Below are 9,360 nucleotides of genomic sequence, written 5' to 3'. Positions count from 1 at the left end.
GCACAGCCTTCTCTCACTCAGAGCTAAAGGAAGAGCTTGGGAAGAATACATAATAACTCCCAACCACAAATTTGCATCAGAATTTTTAAAAATCAACTAGAAAAGCAAACAGAAATGTTTCTGCATCTGGATGAACAAAGGGTGTAGTCTTGTAGGGAAATATGTTATTTGCATGAATATACAAGCCCTGTAGTAAATTCTTTGTTCAAACCTCTATGGAGAACTACTGAGCAAATAGACAGAAGCAAAATAGAAAACGAAACGCTTCAGTTGCATCCGTTCTTTAAAGAATATGTTAATTCCTTAGATTTTGGGCAAAATTTCAGAAGACTTCTGGAAGAAACACCATAGTGCCCCGGAGGTTGTTTTCCTGGGATCAGAAGCTGGGTAAAGTCATTGATCTTATCCACCGGGGCCGGCGGCAGTATCCCCACAGGCACTGTCTCTGGTCATTGGGAGAGGCATCCAGCCACCCACTGGAGTCAGTGCTTTCATGGTCTCTCTGAGATTCAAGCATTCCTCACTCTTCAGAAGATATATATTTTTTAAACTATAGGCAGAGTGTTTCTCAAGGATTATGGCCTGGTCTTATTCGTTTTCTAGAAGTGCCACTTAATAGGGGTATGATTTTACACAAGTCATAATCTCTCTCACTGCCTCAGTTTTTTCAAGTATAAAATAGTGATAAATATACATGTTGTAAGAGAAAGAATGAGAATATATGTGATCTAGCATGTGAAAGGAGAAGGAAATGGCAACCCACTCCAGTACTCTTGGAGTACTGGAAAATCCCACAGATGGAGGAGCCTGGTAGGCTACAGTCCATGGGGTCACTAAGACTAGGATACGACTGAGCGACTTCACTTTCACGCATTGGAGAAGGAAATGGTTCCAGTATTCTTGTCTGGAGAATCCCAGGGACAGAGGAGCCTGGTGGGCTGCTGTCTATGGGGTCCCACAGAGTCGGACACGACTGAAGCGACTTAGCAGCAACAGCAGCAGCAGCAGCATGTGAAAGAGCCCAGTGGAGAGCCTGGAATAAACTTGTACTTTTTCAATCTCCATTGTGTATATAAGAAAGAATGTCTAAGTATTTAAAAGGGACCGATTATTTCCCAAGTGAGAAATGATTGCAATCTACTAATACAAATATCAGATGGGAGAACTATTTTTAAATTAGATCAATGATATCTTGAAAACAAAATCTAGAACAAAATGCTCCATACATACCTAATACATTTTAATGTTTATGAAAAGCAGACACTGCATTTTGTTACTTCTTTTCAAGGATTTAACAGAAATGCAAATTATATAATTAATCTTTCAAGTTCAAGGCTAGTCTAGCCATTCCTGCCTCCCATTGTTTCACTTCTGGGATGCCAAAGTTGCTAGGACTTAGACAACCAGGACTAATTGTTTTTTCAGCAAGATATTCAATGCCAAGTATGCATTTCATTTTTAGTTTTTATTGTTATTTTAAAACTTAATTTAGAGAACAGCCAAAAAATTGAAGGGAGTGCATTTTCAATAAACTTTTGGACTCTTGAGAAACTTTCATAACAAAATTAACAAGGCCAGTTGGACAGAGAGTTGGCACCAAATGAACTCATAACAGGAAACGTGTTTGTGTGTTATTGTGTTTATTTTTAGAAAAATGGAGCCACTAATGTTGACTTCTGCTCAAGAAAATGAGTTTCCATTTACTGTGATTCATATATTGAAACTAAGAGTTTCCATTTGTAGAACTGTCATTGTCAGGCTTTATGTAATTCATCTCATTTGATCCTCACCACAAACTTTTTATTATCTTCATTTGACAGATGAAATCATATCTCATAGCTTGTGGCTCCTGGGATGAGTTCAAGTAGAAAAGTAGAGACCTAAGATAGTAATAAGGAATTGAGTAGGATAAGCATAAATTTGTTAATATTGGGGTGTTATTTTAGCTTTTTCTTAAGTAGAGTAAAAATTCTAGGCTGTTCCCCTGAGAGAAAAATTTTGAAAAGAATAAATTTAAAACATTAGAGTTTGGGACATCTGCCTTCATCTACTGGAGAAGGCAATGGCACCCCACTCCAGTACTCTTGCCTGGAAACTCCCATGGATGGAGGAGCCTGGTAGGCTGCTGTCCATGGGGTCGCTAAGAGTCAGACACGACTGAGCGACTTCACTTTCACTTTTCACTTTCATGCATTGGAGAAGGAAATGGCAACCCACTCCAGTGTTCTTGTCTGGAGAATCCCAGGGACGGGGGAGCCTGGTGGGCTGCCGTCTATGGGGTTGCACAGAGTCGGACACGACTGAAGCAACTTAGCAGCAGCAGCAGCAGCAGCCTTCATCTACAAAGGATTAAGTGCTATGAGCTTTGCTCTTCCACCATAACAACTAGAAAAACAAGTAAAATAAAGAAAATAACTACTTTTACACCTTAAACAACAGGCGATGTGATCCTAACACAAAGGAAGTAAATGAGATGAGCCCTATAATTGCTCCAGTTAGGAGGCAGTTTCAAGGTGTAACACTAAGAGGAGGACCCAAACAAAGTACAGAGTTCTTACTGAATTGAAGAGACAGACATCAGAAATCAGGCAGCTAAAATGGGAAGAGAAAAATAGCACAGCAAATAGATACAGAGACAGAGAGAGACAGGACAGAGAAACCAAAAGAGAAGGAGAGAGAGTGCTGGAAATTTTCAGCTCATCTTCTGGAATCCTTGACTAAATATCAACAAGTGCCTGCAAACGTAGAAGTTCTATGAGGCTAAGAGGGAAAACAGTAGACAGAATAATACCTGGGGTTCACATAGAATCCATAATATCAGAACACGTTTCTGAACAGGTAGAACATTAAGGAAGATGTTGCCTCAGTAATTGGAGTAAATTAGCCCTAGACTAAAGGTTGCTCTGAAAGTGAAAAGTGAAAGTGAAAGTTGCATAGTTGTGTCCAACTCTTTGCAACCCCATGGACTGTATCCATGGAATTCTCCAGGCCAGATTACTGCAGTGGGTAGCCTTTCCCTTCTCCAGGGGATCTTCCCAACCCAAGGACTGAACGCAGGTCTCCCACATTGCAGACAGATTCTTTATGAACTGAGCCACATGGGAAGCCCAAGAATACTGGAGTGGGTAGCCTATCCCTTCTCCAGCAGATCTTTCCGACCCAGGAATTGAACCGGGGTCTCCTGCATTGCAGGTGGATTCTTTACCAACTGAGCTATCAGGGAAGCCCAAAGTTTGCTCTAGACCTGCCTTAATCAAGCTTAAAGCAAATGTTGAAAGAAACAAACTGATCTCAAGGAAATTAACTACATGCCAAACAAGTTCAATAATATAAAATTTGCAATATTTAACATTCAGTAAAAATTAGCAGAAAAGTATAAAAGCAGGAAAATATGACCCATAATCAATCAAAAGTAACAGAGCTAGAAATGGCAGAGATGATGTTATTAGCAGACAAGTGCCTTAAATTTTAAGGCTTGAAAGAGCTATCATAAGTGTGTTCCATACATTCAAGGTGTAGTGGTTTATTTGCTAAGTCGTGTCTGACTCTTGCAATGCTATGGAAAGTAGCCTGCTAGGCTCCTCTGTCCATGAGATTCTCCAGGCAAGGATACTGGAGTGGGTTGCCATTTCCTTCTCCAGGATATCTCCCCGACCCAGGAATAGAACCCGGGTCTCCTGTGTTGCAGGCAGAGTCTTTACCGACTGTGTAGAGGGAAACGTGAACATGCAGAGAAGAAAAGTGGGTACATTAAAAAAAAAGAACCAAAGAGAACCTCTGGACATGAAAAATACAATATCTAAAGTGAAAAAAAATCACCAGATGGGATTAAGTAGATTAGATACTGCAGAAGAAAAGATCAATGAATTTGAATACATAGCAATAGAAACTATCCAAAATTCAACACAGAAAGATAAAAAGATTGGAAAAAATAAATGACAGAGTATCAGTGATCCTCTGGGACCATATTAAGAAGACTAATGTGAAATTTGAGTCCAGGAATGGTGATAATGTATTTGACAAATAAGATACAGATGGGATTTATTGACACATAAAATCAGGAGGTGGACCTTCAGGCTTACTATATTTAAGTGCTCAAACGATGTCAAGAATATGTCTATTTCTTCTCTTATTTCTACTTTCTCCTGAATTTTGGCTTTAACTGTAAGAAGGTTCTCTTCCTGAGACAGGAAATGGCCTTTCATAACCCTATGATTATTCTCATCCCATTTTCGCATCCCAGGAGAGAATGGCTACTCTTTCCCAGTCTTTCCCAGTCCTTCCCAGAAATCCCAGGAATGACTCTGATTGGCCCAAGGTGATCTAGGTGCCCACTTGGACCAATTCTTATGGTCAGAGGGTGAAGAACCCTGACTGACACATCCTGGATCAGGTGCCTTACTGGGCAGAACTCCTACTGGGCAGCCTGCAAGACCATGGGAATGGGGAGAGGAAATTTCTCCAAAAATTATAAGAGTGCTAAGTGAATAAAAACAACAGATGTTCATAATGCCATTCTTTAGATTCAGCTCACCCAAGAAGGACTTTTTATTCACACTGTTTCCCTCTGAAATACTGTAGCACTGAATTTGGCAATTCGTTTCCTAAGGCTTTGTGCCATTACATGTGTCATTGTGTTGAATCTGTAAGTGAGCTCATATAAACATTTCCCTCCAGCTAGATATTAAGGCCTTGAGAGCAGTGACTGTGTCTCACATATTTTTAATCTTTCCCAGTGGCTGGCAGAGTGTGTCTCAAATGACAGCAGAATGAATGTTTACTTTGATGAATTTATTGCAGGGACTAGTCAAATGCTCCCATTAAGCTGAGGAGAAATTAGATTGGGTAAATACCCTCAGCCTTGTATTATCATGAAAGAAGAATAAATTGTTCATTAAAAACTAATTGGTAAGCAATTTGCAAATGAAAAACTGGTTTCTTTCTTTTCCCTCTCTCTTGTGGGGATCACCAGAGCTGTAATGAAAATGCCAGGAGCAAAGAGGTAGATTCTTACATTTCCATTTGACATTTCTTGCTACCCAGAATCTTTGGGCTCAGACAGAGCATGTGGACACCTATGTGATGGGATTTGATGGATATTAATATGCTCTTGCTCTAATATGTCCTTCCAGATGTCCTGAAGATCCCTCAATTCAAAGGCAAATATTTTGAATTAAGATATTGCGTATCTTCCAGAGCCCTTTAAAAATGCAAACACTCAAGGAGAAAGAATATTATTATCTATTAACTTCTCTGCCTAAATTTGTTTCTCCAGAGTAGCTTTGGTCACCTAAAAGAGCCCTGAGAATATGGGGGAAGGTCAGGGAAGTGCTCTGGGAATAATGGGGGAGGGCTGGGATAGTTTGAATACAATTCAATAATTGAATACAATTAATAATGGGCTGTAGTGCTGGGATAGTTTGGGGTGGTGGTGGTGGAACCCCAGTGGTCTGAAGAGCAGATTAGACATCTGAGAAGACATATATTTAAAAGCAACATAAAAGGTAACCAGGAAAGTGCCCCTAATGTACTCTCTTGTGTCGACAAAGACCTTTTTCATCTCACTACAGCTCTTATGGGGGAAACAAAACTAAGATGAAGCAAACACAAAGCAAAAGGACAAATGTGTGTTTAGTTCCCTGATTCTAAGACAATTACCATCCGGTCACAGGAGACTGCAGGCCCCACCTCCTTGGCCTCCATTGTCTTGGATATGCAGCCCTGAACACTCTTCCTAATCACTTCATCCGTTGCACCCTTAGGGGCTGGAGGCAGAGTCTCAATTCTATTAGCCAAGATAACCTATTTACTCATTCCCTCCTCTTCAGAGAAAAGAATTGGGAATTACTCCATCAATTCTAAGAGCCATCTCAGTTTCATGGGGTTCCCTGACTCAATGGACATGAGTTTGAGTCAACTCCGGGAGATACTGAAGGACGGGGCGGCCTGCCATGCTGTGGTACATGGGGTTGCAAACAGTTGGACGTGACTTAGCAACTGAACAACACCAACAAAATTTCAGAGATTTTAAGCTGGAAAAAGTACATCTCAGAGTTAAGAAAGCATAGTAGTAAGTAACAGTAGGAGGAAATGGGCTGGTGGCCCTTACTGGGTAGATAACACAATCTTTTGGAACGAAGAACTCTCCTGTTCTCACGCGTAAGTCAGGCACACAGCAGCTCCACTCTGCCCAAGGGTAACAGACAGTTCACTCAGAGGTTGCTGGAAACAAAGTGCTCACCACACTCTGTGTTTGGGTCACATCAGATTTCTGGGACTCAGAGGCTCAGGCTTTCTGGGCTCAGTATAGAGCCTATAACTCAGAGCTTTCGTTAGCACATCTTCAAAGCTGAGACCTGGGAACATTTAAAGAAAGACAATACCTCCCCAACGGGGTGATTAGTTTAACCTACAAAAAGGAGAGGCATCGAGGCCCCTCTCTCTCTTTCCTCTGGGCTGGCTCCCTGCCAGATGAGAAATATATATTAGAACATTTAATTTATTATATATTTAATATTTAAATTATATATTTTAATATTATATTATATGTTTAATTTAATATTAATTATATAGAGTATATCATATTTATATAATTAATGTATAATTAGTTATAATTACATTAATATATTAATATAAGTGATCCTGCTCCATCTTAATCATCTATTTGGAGACATTGCCTACTGCAATCCTCATGATTTCTGGAATGCCTTTTGCCCTCATTTGTAAATAGCTTTCAGAAACCTGAAATGAAATTGCATCTACTTTTCCTCTCCTTCCATCAGTCTGAGTCAGCTTCACTTTGAGTCAACTGTGGACTTCTGGCCCCTTTAAAGAATCATTACTTTCATGGAGGGAGAAAAATGATCACTTTGTGGGATATCGTGGAATGTCAGGGAACTGAGCAGGAAGGCAAGAGAGAAGCCACTGTCTCCACCTTCCTCAGTGAGCTCATGTCCTCCATTCCATTTAGTTATAAAAACATGCACCAGCTCTTCTGCCTTAGATTAAAATGCTTGCATATGATTTCCTCACACACATTTTAACCTGATTAGTACCGGCCTAGCAGAGGGCCCTTTTCTTTCCCTGCTATTAATGTGTAATAGCTGCACTCCCTAAATTGTTTCTGCCCTACATTGACCTTGCACAATATCAGCTCAGAAGAAAGGGAAAGAAATTACCGAGGTAACCCTGGCTGCCCACTCTGCCATTTTGTTTGGTTTTTAATTGAAATAACAAGCAGATAGGCTGTTTTCTCTTAATGTCTCTAACAGGTTCAAAGTGTCCGAGCTTCTTCTTTTTCTTAAGATGAAAGAAAATTGAATTTGAGCTACAAGGGAGGAGGTGCCGTTTGGGTGTGAATGACCAAGGAGCAACCTACCTCTCTGCAGCACGACCTCACAGGAGCTGTGTGAAGCCAGCAGAAGGCCACTGTCTAATGTGGATCTCAGTTCTCCACAGGTCGCAGGTCCTCTCACATGGAGTTATTTAGCCAATGTTTTTACACAGACGGCATGTTGGGAATATTTTCAAATCTCTGTTTTAGGTATCTGACCATAAGGCCGTTGTTTATTGAGTTTATCGAAATGGAGCTGACCCGGGATATAGAAGGCAACAATTGCTTCTGCTCTGGTTTCTTGTAGGATCAACACTGCCATTTTGGTCTTGTGCCTCGCCAGGTTCTCAGCATCTTTCTGTCTCTACTTGTCCCAGACCTGGTTTTCCTCAGAGTCCATGTTTTCTCCTTGCCTCTGCCCTCCGCACTTCTATCCAGATAGACTCACCTGATGGATGTCCCATTCTTTCAATGTCTTGGTTTCCCCTTTTTTAAGTAACCGAAGTAACAACCATACTCCTCGGTAGCTAGATACAATTAGCTCAGAAAGGGAAGTATTGCCATTACAGAACTTGGAACTTTGGGAATTCCTAAGAATTTATAGGCTGGTATGTGGAAAGAATGTAGAACTAGGGTTCAGAAGAACTCGAATAAAATGCTGATATTGCTAACTGGGTGTATAGGTCTGAAGAAGTAAATTAACTAATTTGAGCCTCACTTTATTCATCTTCATAAGGTGTTTATTAATTTGAATCTCATAGGGATGCTGTAAAAATTAAGTTATTTTTGCAAATTTCCTATTTTCAGCACTTGCTACAAAGTTACTACTTTACATTAATATTGGAGACAAGCTAGTCACCTGGCTACCAAACCTTGTACCAGTCACAGTTTCCTAAAAAGTTATTTCAAATGCCATTACAGGTTTCAAGTGCTTTTAAAATGATAAAATATAAAACTATAAAATAACACAGAATGCTTAGGTTAAAATAAGATTGAATTATTATTTCATTAATTATCAAAACAAATAACTATAAGTCATTTTTAAAAAATTCTTTCCTTATTTCATCCCCAACATCTAATCCATTAGTGAGACCCATTGGCTTTCATTCAGGATATATCCCTTAGGTATTGGCATCTTTTATTTCCACTGCTGTCACCCCAGGCTAAGCTACTCTAACAGCTCTTATGGGTCTCTCTCTGGATAGTCTAGACCAGCACTGCTTTGGAGACACTATTTGGGGAAGATATCTGTATTCACAGACAAATGCAATTCTCATGGATCCACCTTCTTGAGAACATAGAAGCCATCTGATCTGTCTTGCTCTCCATAGCTGAAAGCAGTACCAACCACATGGAGGGCATCCACAAGGATTTTATGAATGAATTACACTTATTAATGTTTTCTAATAACAACTCCATGGGACAGGTATTATTAATCCATTTTACAAATAAGAAATCCAAGTATCTTTATGTAAAGGATTAGTCTTTCCACAAGAGAGTGGAGATTGGTTGGATCAGTGCATTTTGGAGGAATTTCATGAAGCAGAGCCACACTTAAAAAGAACAATAAATCAAACAAACAGGGCTCCACTCTGCCCTCAAGGGCAACACTGCCATTCCCAAATTCTCTTCCTTTTATATTTCACTGAAAATTTCTACTGGATTTTCTCTTAAATATTTTTAATCTTACTTTTCCTCTACTAAATTTCAGTGGTGATGGGTGGAATTTTTATTTTGTATAGCTATACAAAATAATTAATTAAATTGTTTATTTTCAAAATTCTAAAAGACCCCTGTATTTCCCACTCTGCTAGTATTCTGAAGATAAACCCAAACAGGTTATGTTATATGATTTTAAATGAAGAGATTTGTTTTATAAGCCTTTAACCATGAGTGACATTATATTAGCAATTTTTATTTCCATTATCAGTGTTCTCAACAGCAGCAACAATTTTCATTTGCACCTACTTTACATTAACATTGTGTTACATTAACATGGTATTTATCGTATCGGAGTATGTATTTAG

General features: G+C 39.5%; 1 long non-coding RNA gene across 1 annotated transcript; it reads right to left on the bottom strand.

Moving 5' to 3' along the window:
- Positions 1–1,623: 1,623 nt before the first annotated feature.
- Positions 1,624–7,916, bottom strand: LOC145529472 (uncharacterized). The gene is made up of 2 exons (XR_014071271.1): positions 7,782–7,916; positions 1,624–1,880 (listed from the first exon to the last, which is right to left on the bottom strand). It is a non-coding gene; the product is annotated as an uncharacterized LOC145529472 (long non-coding RNA).
- Positions 7,917–9,360: the final 1,444 nt, after the last annotated feature.

The sequence above is a fragment of the Giraffa tippelskirchi genome, chromosome 12, assembly GCF_054371585.1.
Source record: "Giraffa tippelskirchi isolate mGirTip1 chromosome 12, T2T-mGirTip1v1.2.pri, whole genome shotgun sequence".
NCBI classification, from domain to species: Eukaryota; Metazoa; Chordata; class Mammalia; order Artiodactyla; family Giraffidae; genus Giraffa; species Giraffa tippelskirchi.
The sequence above is the reverse complement of the archived record's forward strand: the minus strand, read 5'-3'. Positions and strand labels throughout refer to the sequence as shown.